Source organism: Paroedura picta, chromosome 10 (genome assembly GCF_049243985.1).
Source record: "Paroedura picta isolate Pp20150507F chromosome 10, Ppicta_v3.0, whole genome shotgun sequence".
NCBI classification, from domain to species: domain Eukaryota; kingdom Metazoa; phylum Chordata; class Lepidosauria; order Squamata; family Gekkonidae; genus Paroedura; species Paroedura picta.
The window spans coordinates 6,355,029-6,373,988 of record NC_135378.1 but is presented as its reverse complement, the minus strand read 5'-3'; positions in this window follow the sequence as shown (position 1 = coordinate 6,373,988).

Here is an 18,960-nt window from a genome sequence, read left to right as displayed (position 1 = left end):
TCCCAGGGGAAGCCAACCTCCCCCAAAAACTGGAGACTTACTGAAATGATATCACAAAGCGCTCACCTGAGTTCCCTTGGAGAGGAGGTGGTGTCTGTTACTGGGAACGGAGATATCCGAAAACATTCGCAATCACAGGGGTAGCCAACCTCCACCTAGAAAATGGAGACTTATTGAAATGACATCAAAAACAGTTCACCAGAGTTCCCTTGGAGATGATGTGATTTCTGTTACTGAAAAGGCAGATATCTGAAATCACGAACAGTCCCAGGGGAAGCCATCCTCCCCCAAAAACTGGAGACTTATTGAAATGACATCACAAAGCGCTCACCTGAGTTCCCTTGGAGAGGATGTGATGTCTGTTACTGAAAAGGCAGATATCTGAAATCACGAACAGTCCCAGGGGAAGCCAACCTCCCCCAAAAACTGGAGACTTATTGAAATGACATCACAAAGTGCTCACCAGAGTTCCCTTGGAGAGGATCTGATGTCTGTTACTGGTAAGGGAGATATCTGAAAACACTCGCAATCACAGGGGAAGCCAACCTCCACCTAGAAACTGAAGACTTATTGAAATGACATCACAAATGAGAAATGACATTAGATGATGTCATTAGAGAAGTGACATCACAAAGAAGTCACCTGAGTTTCCTTGGAGAGGAGGTGATGTCTGTTACTGTGAAGGGAGATATTAGAAAACAGTAGCAGTCATAGTGGAAGCCAACCTCCCCCAAAAACTGGAGACTTATTGAAATGACATCAGAAAGAGCCGAGTTCCTTTGGACAGAAGGTTTTGTCTGTTACTTGGAAGGGAGGTATCTGAAATCACGAGCGGTCCCAGGGAAAGCCATCCTCCCCCAAAAACTGGAGACTTACTGAAATGATATCACAAAGCGCTCACCTGAGTTTCCTTGGAGAGGAGGTGGTGTCTGTTACTGGGAACTGAGATATCCGAAAACATTCGCAATCACAGGGGTAGCCAACCTCCACATAGAAAATGGAGACTTATTGAAATGACATCAAAAAGAGTTCACCAGAGTTCCCTTGGAGAGGAGGTGATGTCTGTTACTGGGAAGGAAGATATCTGAAAACATTCGCAGTCACAGGGGAAGGCAACCACCCCCCAAAACTGGAGACGTATTGAAATGACATCACAAAGCGTTCACCTGAGTTCTCTTGGAGAGGAGGTGGTGTCTGTTACTGGGAAGGGAGATATCTGAAAGCACTAGCAGTCACAGGGGAAGCCAACCTCACCCAAAAACTGGAGACTTATTGAAATGACATCACAAAGCGCTCACCTGAGTTCCCTTGGAGAGGATGTGATGTCTGTTACTGAAAAGGCAGATATCTGAAATCACGAACAGTCCGAGGGGAAGCCATCCTCCCCCAAAAACTGGAGACTTATTGAAATGACATCACAAAGCGCTCACCTGAGTTCCCTTGGGGAGGAGGTGATGTCTGTTACTGAAAAGGCAGATATCTGAAATCACGAACAGTCCCAGGGGAAGCCATCCTCCCTCAAAAACTGGAGACTTATTGAAATGACATCACAAAGCGCTCACCTGAGTTCCCTTGGAGAGGATGTGATGTCTGTTACTGAAAAGGCAGATATCTGAAATCACGAACAGTCCCAGGGGAAGCCATCCTCCCCCAAAAACTGGAGACTTATTGAAATGACATCACAAAGCGCTCACCTGAGTTCCCTGGGAGAGGATGTGATGTCTGTTACTGAAAAGGCAGATATCTGAAATCACGAACAATCCCAGGGGAAGCCATCCTCCCCCAAAAACTGGAGACTTATTGAAATGACATCACAAAGTGTTCACCAGAGTTCCCTTGGAGAGGATGTGATGTCTGTTACTGGGAAGGGAGATATCTGAAAACACTCGCAGTCACAGGGGAAGCCAACCTCCCCCAAAAACTGGAGACTTATTGAAATGACTTCACAAAGCATTCACCTGAGTTCCTTTGGAGAGGATGTGATGTCTGTTCCTGAAAAGGGAGATATCCGAAAAGATTCGCAATCACAGGGGAAGCCAACCACCACCTAGAAAATGGAGACGTATTAAAATGACATCAAAAAGAGTTCACCAGAGTTCCCTTGGAGAGGAGGTGGTGTCTGTTACTGCGAAGGGAGATATCTGAAAGCACTAGCAGTCACAGGGGAAGCCAACCTCACCCAAAAACTGGAGACTTATTGAAATGATATAACAAAGCGCTCACCTGAGTTCCCTCGGAGAGGATGTGATGTCTGTTACTGAAAAGGCAGATATCTGAAATAACGAGCAGTCCCAGGGGAAGCCATCCTCCCCCAAAAACTGGAGACTTATTGAAATGACATCACAAAGCGCTCACCTGAGTTCCCTTGGAGAGGATGTGATGTCTGTTACTGGGAACGGAGATATCCGAAAAGATTCGCAATCACAGGGGTAGCCAACATCCACCTAGAAAATGGAGACTTATTGAAATGACATCAAAAACAGTTCACCAGAGTTCCCTTGGAGAGGAGGTGATGTCTGTTACTGGGAAGGAAGATATCTGAAAACACTCGCAGTCACAGGGGAAGCCAACCTCCACCTAGAAACTGAAGACTTATCGAAATGACATCACAAATGAGAAATGACATTAGATGATGTCATTAGAGAAATGACATCACAAAGAAGTCACCTGAGTTTCCTTGGAGAGGAGGTGATGTCTGTTACTGGGAAGGGAGATATTAGAAAACACTAGCAGTCATAGTGGAAGCCAACCTCCCCCAAAAACTGGAGACTTATTGAAATGACATCAGAAAGAGCCGAGTTCCTTTGGACAGAAGGTTTTGTCTGTTACTTGGAAGGGAGGTATCTGAAATCACGAGCGGTCCCAGGGAAAGCCATCCTCCCCCAAAAACAGGAGACTTACTGAAATGATATCACAAAGCGCTCACCTGAGTTTCCTTGGAGAGGAGGTGGTGTCTGTTACTGGGAACGGAGATATCCGAAAACATTCGCAATCACAGGGGTAGCCAACCTCCACCTAGAAAATGGAGACTTATTGAAATGACATCAAAAAGAGTTCACCGGAGTTCCCTTGGAGAGGAGGTGATGTCTGTTACTGGGAAGGTAGATATCTGAAAACATTCGCAGTCACAGGGCAAGCCAACCTCCCCCCAAAACTGGAGACGTATTGAAATGACATCACAAAGCGTTCACCTGAGTTCCCTTGGAGAGGAGGTGATGTCTGTTACTGAAAATGCAGATATCTGAAATCACGAACAGTCCGAGGGGAAGCCATCCTCCCCCAAAAACTGGAGACTTATTGAAATGACATCACAAAGCGCTCACCTGAGTTCCCTTGGGGAGGAGGTGATGTCTGTTACTGAAAAGGCAGATATCTGAAATCACGAACAGTCCCAGGGGAAGCCATCCTCCCCCAAAAACTGGAGACTTATTGAAATGACATCACAAAGCTCTCACCTGAGTTCCCTTGGAGAGGATGTGATGTCTGTTACTGAAAAGGCAGATATCTGAAATCACGAACAGTCCCAGGGGAAGCCATCCTCCCCCAAAAACTGGAGACTTATTGAAATGACATCACAAAGCGTTCACCTGAGTTCCCTGGGAGAGGATGTGATGTCTGTTACTGAAAAGGCAGGTATCTGAAATCACGAACAATCCCAGGGGAAGCCATCCTCCCCCAAAAACTGGAGACTTATTGAAATGACATCACAAAGTGCTCACCTGAGTTCCCTTGGAGAGGATGTGATGTCTGTTACTGGGAAGGGAGGTATCTGAAAACACTCGCAGTCACAGGGGAAGCCAACCTCCCCCAAAAACTGGAGACGTATTGAAATGACATCACAAAGCGTTCACCTGAGTTCCCTTGGAGAGGAGGTGATGTCTGTTACTGGGAAGGGAGGTATCTGAAAACACTCGCAGTCACAGGGGAAGCCAACCTCCCCCAAAAACTGGAGACTTATTGAAATGATATCACAAAGCGCTCACCTGAGTTCCCTTGGAGAGGAGGTGGTGTCTGTTACTGGGAACGGAGATATCCGAAAACATTCGCAATCACAGGGGTAGCCAACCTCCACCTAGAAAATGGAGACTTATTGAAATGACATCAAAAACAGTTCACCAGAGTTCCCTTGGAGATGATGTGATGTCTGTTACTGAAAAGGCAGATATCTGAAATCACGAATAGTCCCAGGGGAAGCCATCCTCCCCCAAAAACTGGAGACTTATTGAAATGACATCACAAAGCGCTCACCTGAGTTCCCTTGGAGAGGATGTGATGTCTGTTACTGAAAAGGCAGATATCTGAAATCGCGAACAGTCCCAGGGGAAGCCATCCTCCCCCAAAAACTGGAGACTTTTTGAAATGACATCACAAAGCGCTCACCTGAGTTCCCTTGGAGAGGATGTGATGTCTGTTACTGAAAAGGCAGATATCTGAAATCACGAACAGTCCCAGGGGAAGCCATCCTCCCCCAAAAACTGGAGACTTATTGAAATGACATCACAAAGCGCTCACCTGAGTTCCCTTGGAGAGGATGTGATGTCTGTTACTGAAAAGGCAGATATCTGAAATCACGAACATTCCCAGGGGAAGCCAACCTCCCCCAAAAACTGGAGACTTATTGAAATGACATCACAAAGTGCTCACCAGAGTTCCCTTGGAGAGGAGGTGATGTCTGTTACTGGGGAGGGAGATATCTGAAAACAATCGCAGTCACAGGGGAAGCCAACCTCCCCCAAGAACTGGAGACTTATTGAAATGACTTCACAAAGCGTTCACCTGAATTTCCTTGGAGAGGATGTGATGTCTGTTACTGAATAGGCAGATATCTGAAATCACGAACAGTCCCAGGGGAAGCCAACCTCACCCAAAAACTGGAGACTTATTGAAATGATATCACAAAGCGCTCACCTGAGTTTCCTTGGAGAGGAGGTGGTGTCTGTTAACGGGAACAGAGATATCCGAAAACATTCGCAATCACAGGGGTAGCCAACCTCCACCTAGAAACTGAAGGCTTATTGAAATGACATCACAAATGAGAAATGACATTAGATGATGTCATTAGAGAAATGACATCACAAAGAAGTCACCTGAGTTTCCTTGGAGAGGAGGTGATGTCTGTTACTGGGAAGGGAGACATTAGAAAACACTAGCAGTCATAGTGGAAGCCAACCTCCCCCAAAAACTGGAGAATTATTGAAATGAAATCAGAAAGAGACGAGTTCCTTTGGACAGAAGGTTTTGTCTGTTACTTGGAAGGGAGGTATCTGAAATCTCGAGTGGTCCCAGGGGAAGCCATCCTCCCCCAAAAACTGGAGACTTACTGAAATGATATCACAAAGCGCTCACCTGAGTTCCCTTGGAGAGGAGGGGGTGTCTGTTACTGGGAAGGGAGATATCTGAAATCACGAACAGTCCCAGGGGAAGCCATCCTCCTCCAAAAACTGGAGACTTATTGAAATGATATCACAAAGCGCTCACCTGAGTTTCCTTGGAGAGGATGTGATGTCTGTTACTGAAAAGGCAGATATCTGAAATCACGAACAGTCCCAGGGGAAGCCATCCTCCCCCAAAAACTGGAGACTTATTTAAATGACATCACAAAGCGCTCACCTGAGTTCCCTTGGAGAGGATGTGATGTCTGTTACTGAAAAGGCAGATATCTGAAATCACGAACAGTCCCAGGGGAAGCCAACCTCCCCCAAAAACTGGAGACGTATTGAAATGACATCACAATGCATTCACCTGAGTTCCCTTGGAGAGGATGTGATGTCTGTTCCTGAAAAGGGAGATATCCGAAAAGATTCGCAATCACAGGGGAAGGCAACCTCCCCGAAAAACTGGAGACGTATTGAAATGACAGCACAAAGCGTTCACCTGAGTTCCCTTGGAAAGGAGGTGATGTCTGTTACTGAGAAGGAAGATATCGGAAAACACTCGTAGTCACAGGGGAAGCCAACCTCACCCAAAAACTGGAGACTTATTGAAATGACATCACAAAGTGCTCACCAGAGTTCTCTTGGAGAGGATGTGATGTCTGTTACTGGGAAGGGAGATATCTGAAAACACACGCAGTCACAGGGGAAGACAACCTCCCCCAAAAACTGGAGACTTATTGAGATGATATCAGAAAGCGCTCACCTGAGTTCCCTTGGAGAGGAGGTGGTGTCTGTTACTGGGAATGGAGATATCCGAAAACATTCGCAATCACAGGGGTAGCCAACCTCCACCTAGAAAATGGAGACTTCTTGAAATGACATCAAAAAGAGTTCACGAGAGTTCCCTTGGAGAGCAGGTGATGTCTGTTACTGGGAAGGGAGATATCTGAAAACACTCGCAGTCAAAGGGGAAGACAACCTCCCCCAAAAACTGGAGACGTATTGAAATGACATCACAAAGCGTTCACCTGAGTTCCCTTGGAGAGGAGGTGATGTCTGTTACTGGGAAGGTAGATATCTGAAAACACTCGCAGTCACAGGGGAAGCCAACCTCCCCCAAAAACTGGAGACTTATTGAAATGACTTCACAAAGCGTTCACCTGAGTTCCCTTGGAGAGGAGGTGATTTCTGTTACTGAAAAGGCAGATATCTGAAATCACGAACAGTCCCAGGGGAAGCCAACCTCCCCCAAAAACTGGAGACTTATTGAAATGACATCACAAAGTGCTCACCAGAGTTCCCTTGGAGAGGATCTGATGTCTGTTACTGGTAAGGGAGATATCTGAAAACACTCGCAATCACAGGGGAAGCCAACCTCCACCTAGAAACTGAAGACTTATTGAAATGACATCACAAATGAGAAATGACATTAGATGATGTCATTAGAGAAGTGACATCACAAAGAAGTCACCTGAGTTTCCTTGGAGAGGAGGTGATGTCTGTTACTGTGAAGGGAGATATTAGAAAACAGTAGCAGTCATAGTGGAAGCCAACCTCCCCCAAAAACTGGAGACTTATTGAAATGACATCAGAAAGAGCCGAGTTCCTTTGGACAGAAGGTTTTGTCTGTTACTTGGAAGGGAGGTATCTGAAATCACGAGCGGTCCCAGGGAAAGCCATCCTCCCCCAAAAACTGGAGACTTACTGAAATGATATCACAAAGCGCTCACCTGAGTTTCCTTGGAGAGGAGGTGGTGTCTGTTACTGGGAACTGAGATATCCGAAAACATTCGCAATCACAGGGGTAGCCAACCTCCACATAGAAAATGGAGACTTATTGAAATGACATCAAAAAGAGTTCACCAGAGTTCCCTTGGAGAGGAGGTGATGTCTGTTACTGGGAAGGAAGATATCTGAAAACATTCGCAGTCACAGGGGAAGGCAACCACCCCCCAAAACTGGAGACGTATTGAAATGACATCACAAAGCGTTCACCTGAGTTCTCTTGGAGAGGAGGTGGTGTCTGTTACTGGGAAGGGAGATATCTGAAAGCACTAGCAGTCACAGGGGAAGCCAACCTCACCCAAAAACTGGAGACTTATTGAAATGACATCACAAAGCGCTCACCTGAGTTCCCTTGGAGAGGATGTGATGTCTGTTACTGAAAAGGCAGATATCTGAAATCACGAACAGTCCGAGGGGAAGCCATCCTCCCCCAAAAACTGGAGACTTATTGAAATGACATCACAAAGCGCTCACCTGAGTTCCCTTGGGGAGGAGGTGATGTCTGTTACTGAAAAGGCAGATATCTGAAATCACGAACAGTCCCAGGGGAAGCCATCCTCCCTCAAAAACTGGAGACTTATTGAAATGACATCACAAAGCGCTCACCTGAGTTCCCTTGGAGAGGATGTGATGTCTGTTACTGAAAAGGCAGATATCTGAAATCACGAACAGTCCCAGGGGAAGCCATCCTCCCCCAAAAACTGGAGACTTATTGAAATGACATCACAAAGCGCTCACCTGAGTTCCCTGGGAGAGGATGTGATGTCTGTTACTGAAAAGGCAGATATCTGAAATCACGAACAATCCCAGGGGAAGCCATCCTCCCCCAAAAACTGGAGACTTATTGAAATGACATCACAAAGTGTTCACCAGAGTTCCCTTGGAGAGGATGTGATGTCTGTTACTGGGAAGGGAGATATCTGAAAACACTCGCAGTCACAGGGGAAGCCAACCTCCCCCAAAAACTGGAGACTTATTGAAATGACTTCACAAAGCATTCACCTGAGTTCCTTTGGAGAGGATGTGATGTCTGTTCCTGAAAAGGGAGATATCCGAAAAGATTCGCAATCACAGGGGAAGCCAACCACCACCTAGAAAATGGAGACGTATTAAAATGACATCAAAAAGAGTTCACCAGAGTTCCCTTGGAGAGGAGGTGGTGTCTGTTACTGCGAAGGGAGATATCTGAAAGCACTAGCAGTCACAGGGGAAGCCAACCTCACCCAAAAACTGGAGACTTATTGAAATGATATAACAAAGCGCTCACCTGAGTTCCCTCGGAGAGGATGTGATGTCTGTTACTGAAAAGGCAGATATCTGAAATAACGAGCAGTCCCAGGGGAAGCCATCCTCCCCCAAAAACTGGAGACTTATTGAAATGACATCACAAAGCGCTCACCTGAGTTCCCTTGGAGAGGATGTGATGTCTGTTACTGGGAACGGAGATATCCGAAAAGATTCGCAATCACAGGGGTAGCCAACATCCACCTAGAAAATGGAGACTTATTGAAATGACATCAAAAACAGTTCACCAGAGTTCCCTTGGAGAGGAGGTGATGTCTGTTACTGGGAAGGAAGATATCTGAAAACACTCGCAGTCACAGGGGAAGCCAACCTCCACCTAGAAACTGAAGACTTATCGAAATGACATCACAAATGAGAAATGACATTAGATGATGTCATTAGAGAAATGACATCACAAAGAAGTCACCTGAGTTTCCTTGGAGAGGAGGTGATGTCTGTTACTGGGAAGGGAGATATTAGAAAACACTAGCAGTCATAGTGGAAGCCAACCTCCCCCAAAAACTGGAGACTTATTGAAATGACATCAGAAAGAGCCGAGTTCCTTTGGACAGAAGGTTTTGTCTGTTACTTGGAAGGGAGGTATCTGAAATCACGAGCGGTCCCAGGGAAAGCCATCCTCCCCCAAAAACAGGAGACTTACTGAAATGATATCACAAAGCGCTCACCTGAGTTTCCTTGGAGAGGAGGTGGTGTCTGTTACTGGGAACGGAGATATCCGAAAACATTCGCAATCACAGGGGTAGCCAACCTCCACCTAGAAAATGGAGACTTATTGAAATGACATCAAAAAGAGTTCACCGGAGTTCCCTTGGAGAGGAGGTGATGTCTGTTACTGGGAAGGTAGATATCTGAAAACATTCGCAGTCACAGGGCAAGCCAACCTCCCCCCAAAACTGGAGACGTATTGAAATGACATCACAAAGCGTTCACCTGAGTTCCCTTGGAGAGGAGGTGATGTCTGTTACTGAAAATGCAGATATCTGAAATCACGAACAGTCCGAGGGGAAGCCATCCTCCCCCAAAAACTGGAGACTTATTGAAATGACATCACAAAGCGCTCACCTGAGTTCCCTTGGGGAGGAGGTGATGTCTGTTACTGAAAAGGCAGATATCTGAAATCACGAACAGTCCCAGGGGAAGCCATCCTCCCCCAAAAACTGGAGACTTATTGAAATGACATCACAAAGCTCTCACCTGAGTTCCCTTGGAGAGGATGTGATGTCTGTTACTGAAAAGGCAGATATCTGAAATCACGAACAGTCCCAGGGGAAGCCATCCTCCCCCAAAAACTGGAGACTTATTGAAATGACATCACAAAGCGTTCACCTGAGTTCCCTGGGAGAGGATGTGATGTCTGTTACTGAAAAGGCAGGTATCTGAAATCACGAACAATCCCAGGGGAAGCCATCCTCCCCCAAAAACTGGAGACTTATTGAAATGACATCACAAAGTGCTCACCTGAGTTCCCTTGGAGAGGATGTGATGTCTGTTACTGGGAAGGGAGGTATCTGAAAACACTCGCAGTCACAGGGGAAGCCAACCTCCCCCAAAAACTGGAGACGTATTGAAATGACATCACAAAGCGTTCACCTGAGTTCCCTTGGAGAGGAGGTGATGTCTGTTACTGGGAAGGGAGGTATCTGAAAACACTCGCAGTCACAGGGGAAGCCAACCTCCCCCAAAAACTGGAGACTTATTGAAATGATATCACAAAGCGCTCACCTGAGTTCCCTTGGAGAGGAGGTGGTGTCTGTTACTGGGAACGGAGATATCCGAAAACATTCGCAATCACAGGGGTAGCCAACCTCCACCTAGAAAATGGAGACTTATTGAAATGACATCAAAAACAGTTCACCAGAGTTCCCTTGGAGATGATGTGATGTCTGTTACTGAAAAGGCAGATATCTGAAATCACGAATAGTCCCAGGGGAAGCCATCCTCCCCCAAAAACTGGAGACTTATTGAAATGACATCACAAAGCGCTCACCTGAGTTCCCTTGGAGAGGATGTGATGTCTGTTACTGAAAAGGCAGATATCTGAAATCGCGAACAGTCCCAGGGGAAGCCATCCTCCCCCAAAAACTGGAGACTTTTTGAAATGACATCACAAAGCGCTCACCTGAGTTCCCTTGGAGAGGATGTGATGTCTGTTACTGAAAAGGCAGATATCTGAAATCACGAACAGTCCCAGGGGAAGCCATCCTCCCCCAAAAACTGGAGACTTATTGAAATGACATCACAAAGCGCTCACCTGAGTTCCCTTGGAGAGGATGTGATGTCTGTTACTGAAAAGGCAGATATCTGAAATCACGAACATTCCCAGGGGAAGCCAACCTCCCCCAAAAACTGGAGACTTATTGAAATGACATCACAAAGTGCTCACCAGAGTTCCCTTGGAGAGGAGGTGATGTCTGTTACTGGGGAGGGAGATATCTGAAAACAATCGCAGTCACAGGGGAAGCCAACCTCCCCCAAGAACTGGAGACTTATTGAAATGACTTCACAAAGCGTTCACCTGAATTTCCTTGGAGAGGATGTGATGTCTGTTACTGAATAGGCAGATATCTGAAATCACGAACAGTCCCAGGGGAAGCCAACCTCACCCAAAAACTGGAGACTTATTGAAATGATATCACAAAGCGCTCACCTGAGTTTCCTTGGAGAGGAGGTGGTGTCTGTTAACGGGAACAGAGATATCCGAAAACATTCGCAATCACAGGGGTAGCCAACCTCCACCTAGAAACTGAAGGCTTATTGAAATGACATCACAAATGAGAAATGACATTAGATGATGTCATTAGAGAAATGACATCACAAAGAAGTCACCTGAGTTTCCTTGGAGAGGAGGTGATGTCTGTTACTGGGAAGGGAGACATTAGAAAACACTAGCAGTCATAGTGGAAGCCAACCTCCCCCAAAAACTGGAGAATTATTGAAATGAAATCAGAAAGAGACGAGTTCCTTTGGACAGAAGGTTTTGTCTGTTACTTGGAAGGGAGGTATCTGAAATCTCGAGTGGTCCCAGGGGAAGCCATCCTCCCCCAAAAACTGGAGACTTACTGAAATGATATCACAAAGCGCTCACCTGAGTTCCCTTGGAGAGGAGGGGGTGTCTGTTACTGGGAAGGGAGATATCTGAAATCACGAACAGTCCCAGGGGAAGCCATCCTCCTCCAAAAACTGGAGACTTATTGAAATGATATCACAAAGCGCTCACCTGAGTTTCCTTGGAGAGGATGTGATGTCTGTTACTGAAAAGGCAGATATCTGAAATCACGAACAGTCCCAGGGGAAGCCATCCTCCCCCAAAAACTGGAGACTTATTTAAATGACATCACAAAGCGCTCACCTGAGTTCCCTTGGAGAGGATGTGATGTCTGTTACTGAAAAGGCAGATATCTGAAATCACGAACAGTCCCAGGGGAAGCCAACCTCCCCCAAAAACTGGAGACGTATTGAAATGACATCACAATGCATTCACCTGAGTTCCCTTGGAGAGGATGTGATGTCTGTTCCTGAAAAGGGAGATATCCGAAAAGATTCGCAATCACAGGGGAAGGCAACCTCCCCGAAAAACTGGAGACGTATTGAAATGACAGCACAAAGCGTTCACCTGAGTTCCCTTGGAAAGGAGGTGATGTCTGTTACTGAGAAGGAAGATATCGGAAAACACTCGTAGTCACAGGGGAAGCCAACCTCACCCAAAAACTGGAGACTTATTGAAATGACATCACAAAGTGCTCACCAGAGTTCTCTTGGAGAGGATGTGATGTCTGTTACTGGGAAGGGAGATATCTGAAAACACACGCAGTCACAGGGGAAGACAACCTCCCCCAAAAACTGGAGACTTATTGAGATGATATCAGAAAGCGCTCACCTGAGTTCCCTTGGAGAGGAGGTGGTGTCTGTTACTGGGAATGGAGATATCCGAAAACATTCGCAATCACAGGGGTAGCCAACCTCCACCTAGAAAATGGAGACTTCTTGAAATGACATCAAAAAGAGTTCACCAGAGTTCCCTTGGAGAGCAGGTGATGTCTGTTACTGGGAAGGGAGATATCTGAAAACACTCGCAGTCAAAGGGGAAGACAACCTCCCCCAAAAACTGGAGACGTATTGAAATGACATCACAAAGCGTTCACCTGAGTTCCCTTGGAGAGGAGGTGATGTCTGTTACTGGGAAGGTAGATATCTGAAAACACTCGCAGTCACAGGGGAAGCCAACCTCCCCCAAAAACTGGAGACTTATTGAAATGACTTCACAAAGCGTTCACCTGAGTTCCCTTGGAGAGGAGGTGATTTCTGTTACTGAAAAGGCAGATATCTGAAATCACGAACAGTCCCAGGGGAAGCCATCCTCCGCCAAAAACTGGAGACTTATTGAAATGACTTCACAAAGCACTCACCTGAGTTCCCTTGGAGAGGATGTGATGTCTGTTATTGAAAAGGCAGATATCTGAAATCACGAACAATCCCAGGGGAAGCCATCCTCCCCCAAAAACTGGAGACTTATTGAAATGACTTCACAAAGCGCTCACCTGAGTTCCCTTGGAGAGGATGTGATGTCTGTTATTGAAAAGGCAGATATCTGAAATCACGAACAGTCCCAGGGAAAGCCATCCTCCCCCAAAAACTGGAGACTTATTGAAATGACATCACAAAGCGCTCACCTGAGTTCCCTTGGAGAGGAGGTGATTTCTGTTACTGAAAAGGCAGATATCTGAAATCACGAACAGTCCCAGGGGAAGCCATCCTCCCCCAAAAACTGGAGACTTATTGAAATGACATCACAAAGTGCTCACCTGAGTTACCTTGGGGAGGAGGTGATGTCTGTTACTGGGAAAGGAGATATCTGAAAACACTCGCAGTCATAGTGGAAGCCAACCTCCCCCAAAAACTGGAGACTTATTGAAATGACATCACAAAGTGCTCACCAGAGTTCCCTTGGAGAGGATGTGATGTCTGTTACTGGGAAGGGAGATATCTGAAAAGATTCGCAATCACAGGGGAAGCCAACCTCACCCAAAAACTGGAGACTTATTGAAATGACATCACAAAGCGCTCACCAGAGTTTCCTTGGAGAGGATGTGATGTCTGTTACTGGGAACGGAGATATCTGAAAACACTCGCAGTCACAGGGGAAGCCAACCTCCCCCAAAAACTGGAGACGTATTGAAATGACTTCACAAAGCGTTCACCTGAGTTCCCTTGGAGAGGATGTCATGTCTGTTCCTGAAAAGGGAGATATCTGAAATCATGAACAGTCCCAGGGGAACCCATCCTCCCCCAAAAACTGGAGACTTATTGAAATGACATCACAAAGCGCTCACCTGAGTTCCCTTGGAGAGGATGTGATGTCTGTTACTGAAAAGGCAGATATCTGAAATCACGAACAGTCCCAGGGGAAGACAACCTCCCCCAAAAACTGGAGACTTATTGAAATGATATCACAAAGCGCTCACCTGAGTTCCCTTGGAGAGGATGTGATGTCTGTTACTGGGAAGGGAGATATCTGAAATCACGAACAGTCCCAGGGGAAGCCATCCTCCCCCAAAAACTGGAGACTTATTGAAATGACATCACAAAGCGCTCACCTGAGTTCCCTTGGAGAGGAGGTGGTCTCTGTTACTGGGAAGGGAGATATCTGAAAGCACTAGCAGTCATAGTGGAAGCCAACCTCCCCCAAAAACTGGAGACTTATTGAAATGACATCACAAAGCGCTCACCTGAGTTTCCTTGGAGAGGATGTGATGTCTGTTACTGAAAAGGGAGATATCTGAAATCACGAACAGTCCCAGGGGAAGCCATCCTCCCCCAAAAACTGGAGGCTTTTTGAAATGACATCACAAAGCGCTCACCTGAGTTCCCTTGGAGAGGATGTAATGTCTGTTACTGAAAAGGCAGATATCTGAAATCACGAACAGTCCCAGGGGAAGCCATCCTCCCCCAAAAACTGGAGACTTATTGAAATGACATCACAAAGCGCTCACCTGAGTTCCCTTGGAGAGGATGTGATCTCTGTTACTGAAAAGGCAGATATCTGAAATCACGAACAGTCCCAGGGGAAGCCATCCTCCCCCCAAACCTGGAGATTTATTGAAATGACATCACAAAGCGCTCACCTGAGTTTCCTTGGAGAGGATGTGATGTCTGTTACTGAAAAGGCAGATATCTGAAATCACGAACAGTCCCAGGGGTAGCCAATTTCCCCCCAAACCTGGAGACTTATTGAAATGATATCACAAAGCGCTCACCTGAGTTTCCTTGGAGAGGAGGTGATGTCTGTTACTGGGAAGGGAGACATTAGAAAACACTAGCAGTCATAGTGGAACAGTCCCACGAACAGTCCCAGGGGAAGCCATCCTCCCCCAAAAACTGGAGACTTATTGAAATGACATCACAAAGCGCTCACCTGAGTTCCCTTGGAGAGGATGTGATGTCTGTTACTGAAAAGGCAGATACCTGAAATCACGAACAGTCCCAGGGGAAGCCATCCTCCCCCAAAAACTGGAGACTTATTGAAATGACATCACAAAGCGCTCACCTGAGTTCCCTTGGAGAGGATGTGATGTCTGTTACTGAAAAGGCAGATATCTGAAATCACGAACAGTCCCAGGGGAAGCCAACCTCCCCCAAAAACTGGAGACTTATTGAAATGATATCACAAAGCCCTCACCTGAGTTCCCTTGGAGAGGAGGTGGTGTCTGTTACTGGGAACGGAGATATCCGAAAACATTCGCACTCACAGGGGTAGCCAACCTCCACCTAGAAAATGGAGACTTATTGAAATGACATCAAAAAGAGTTCACCAGAGTTCCCTTGGAGAGGAGGTGATGTCTGTTACTGGGAAGGAAGATATCTGAAAACACTCGCAGTCACAGGGGAAGCCAACCTCCCCCAAAAACTGGAGACGTATTGAAATGACATCACAATACGTTCACCTGAGTTCCCTTGGAGAGGATGTGATGTCTGTTCCTGAAAAGGGAGATATCCGAAAAGATTCGCAATCACAGGGGAAGGCAACCTCCCCCAAAAACTGGAGACGTATTGAAATGACAGCACAAAGCGTTCACCTGAGTTCCCTTGGAGAGGAGGTGATGTCTGTTACTGGGAAGGGAGATATCTGAAAACACTCGCAGTCACAGGGGTAGCCAACCTCCCCCTAGAAAATGGAGACTTATTGAAATGACATCAAAAAGAGTTCACCAGAGTTCCCTTGGAAAGGAGGTGATGTCTGTTACTGAGAAGGAAGATATCGGAAAACACTCGTAGTCACAGGGGAAGCCAACCTCACCCAAAAACTGGAGACTTATTGAAATGACATCACAAAGTGCTCACCAGAGTTCTCTTGGAGAGGATGTGATGTCTGTTACTGGGAAGGGAGATATCTGAAAACACACGCAGTCACAGGGGAAGCCAACCTCCCCCAAAAACTGGAGACTTATTGAGATGATATCAGAAAGCGCTCACCTCAGTTCCCTTGGAGAGGAGGTGGTGTCTGTTACTGGGAACGGAGATATCCGAAAACATTCGCAATCACAGGGGTAGCCAACCTCCACCTAGAAAATGGAGACTTATTGAAATGACATCAAAAAGAGTTCACCAGAGTTCCCTTGGGGAGGAGGTGATGTCTGTTACTGGGAACGGAGATATCTGAAAACACTCGCAGTCACAGGGGAAGCCAACCTCCCCCAAAAACTGGAGACGTATTGAAATGACTTCACAAAGCGTTCACCTGAGTTCCCTTGGAGAGGAGGTGATGTCTGTTACTGGGAAGGGAGGTATCTGAAAACACTCGCAGTCACAGGAGAAGCCAACCTCCCCCAAAAACTGGAGACTTATTGAAATGACTTCACAAAGCGTTCACCTGAGTTCCCTTGGAGAGGATGTCATGTCTGTTCCTGAAAAGGGAGATATCAGAAATCATGAACAGTCCCAGGGGAACCCATCCTCCCCCAAAAACTGGAGACTTATTGAAATGACATCACAAAGCGCTCACCTGAGTTCCCTTGGAGAGGATGTGATGTCTGTTACTGAAAAGGCAGATATCTGAAATCACGAACAGTCCCAGGGGAAGCCATCCTCCCCCAAAAACTGGAGACTTATTGAAATGACATCACAAAGCGCTCACCTGAGTTCCCTTGGAGAGGATGTGATGTCTGTTATTGAAAAGGCAGATATCTGAAATCACGAACAGTCCCAGGGGAAGCCATCCTCCCCCAAAAACTGGAGACTTATTGAAATGACATCACAAAGCGCTCACCTGAGTTCCCTTGGAGAGGAGGTGGTCTCTGTTACTGGGAAGGGAGATATCTGAAAGCACTAGCAGTCATAGTGGAAGCCAACCTCCCCCAAAAACTGGAGACTTATTGAAATGACATCACAAAGCGCTCACCTGAGTTTCCTTGGAGAGGATGTGATGTCTGTTACTGAAAAGGGAGATATCTGAAATCACGAACAGTCCCAGGGTAAGCCATCATCCCCCAAAAACTGGAGACTTATTGAAATGACATCACAAAGCGCTCACCTGAGTTCCCTTGGAGAGGATGTGATGTCTGTTACTGAAAAGGCAGATATCTGAAATCACGAACAGCCCCAGGGGAAGCCATCCTCCCCCAAAAACTGGAGACTTATTGATATGACATCACAAAGCGCTCACCTGAGTTCCCTTGGAGAGGATGTGATGTCTGTTACTGAAAAGGCAGATATCTGAAATCACGAACAGTCCCAGGGGAAGCCATCCTCCCCCAAAAACTGGAGACGTATTGAAATGACATTACAAAGCGTTCACCTGAGTTCCCTTAGAGAGGAGGTGATGTCTGTTACCGAAAAGGCAGATATCTGAAAACACTCGCAGTCACAGGGGAAGCCAACCTCCTCCAAAAACTGGAGACTTATTGAAATGACTTCACAAAGCGTTCACCTGAGTTCCCTTGGAGAGGATGTGATGTCTGTTCCTGAAAAGGGAGATATCCGAAAAGATTCGCAATCACAGGGGAAGCCAACCTCCACCTAGAAAAAGGAGACTTATTAAAATGACATCAAAAAGAGTTCACCGGAGTTCCCTTGGAGAGGAGGTGGTGTCTGTTACTGGGAAGGGAGATATCTGAAAGCACTAGCAGTCACAGGGGAAGCCAACCTCACCCAAAAACTGGAGACTTTTTGAAATGACATCACAAAGCGCTCACCTGAGTTCCCTTGGAGAGGATGTGATCTCTGTTACTGAAAAGGCAGATATCTGAAATCACGAACAGTCCCAGGGGAAGCCATCCTCCCCCAAAAACTGCAGACTTATTGAAATGACATCACAAAGCGCTCACCTGAGTTCACTTGGAGAGGATGTGATGTCTGTTACTGAAAAGGCAGATATCTGAAATCACGAACAGTCCCAGGGGAAGCCAATTTCCCCCCAAACCTGGAGATTTATTGAAATGATATCACAAAGCGCTCACCTGAGTTTCCTTGGAGAGGAGGTGGTGTCTGTTACTGGGAACGGAGATATCCGAAAACATTCGCAATCACAGGGGTAGCCAACCTCCACCTAGAAAATGGAGACTTATTGAAATGACATCACAAAGCGCTCACCTGAGTTCCCTTGGAGAGGATGTGATGTCTGTTACTGAAAAGGCAGATATCTGAAATCACGAACAGTCCCAGGGGAAGCCATCCTCCCCCAAAAACTGGAGACTTATTGAAATGACATCACAAAGCGCTCACCTGAGTTCCCTTGGAGAGGATGTGATGTCTGTTACTGAAAAGGCAGATATCTGAAATCACGAACAGTCCCAGGGGAAGCCAACCTCCCCCAAAAACTGGAGACGTATTGAAATGATATCACAATGCGTTCACCTGAGTTCCCTTGGAGAGGATGTGATGTCTGTTCCTGAAAAGGGAGATATCCGAAAAGATTCGCAATCACAGGGGAAGGCAACCTCCCCCAAAAACTGGAGACGTATTGAAATGACAGCACAAAGCGTTCACCAGAGTTCCCTTGGAGAGGAGGTGATGTCTGTTACTGAAAAGGCAGATATCTGAAATCACGAACAGTCCCAGGGGAAGCCATCCTCCCCCAAAAACTGGAGACTTATTGAAATGACATCACAAAGCGCTCACCTGAGTTCCCTTGGAGAGGATGTGATGTCTGTTACTGAAAAGGGAGATATCTGAAATCACGAACAGTCCCAGGGGAAGCCATCCTCCCCCAAAAACTGGAGACTTATTGAAATGACATCACAAAGCGCTCACCTGAGTTCCCTTGGAGAGGATGTGATGTCTGTTACTGAAAAGGCAGATACCTGAAATCACGAACAGTCCCAGGGGAAGCCATCCTCCCCCAAAAACTGGAGACTTATTGAAATGACATCACAAAGCGCTCACCTGAGTTCCCTTGGAGAGGATGTGATCTCTGTTACTGAAAAGGCAGATATCTGAAAACACTCGCAGTCACAGGGGAAGCCAACCTCCCCCAAAAACTGGAGACATATTGAAATGACTT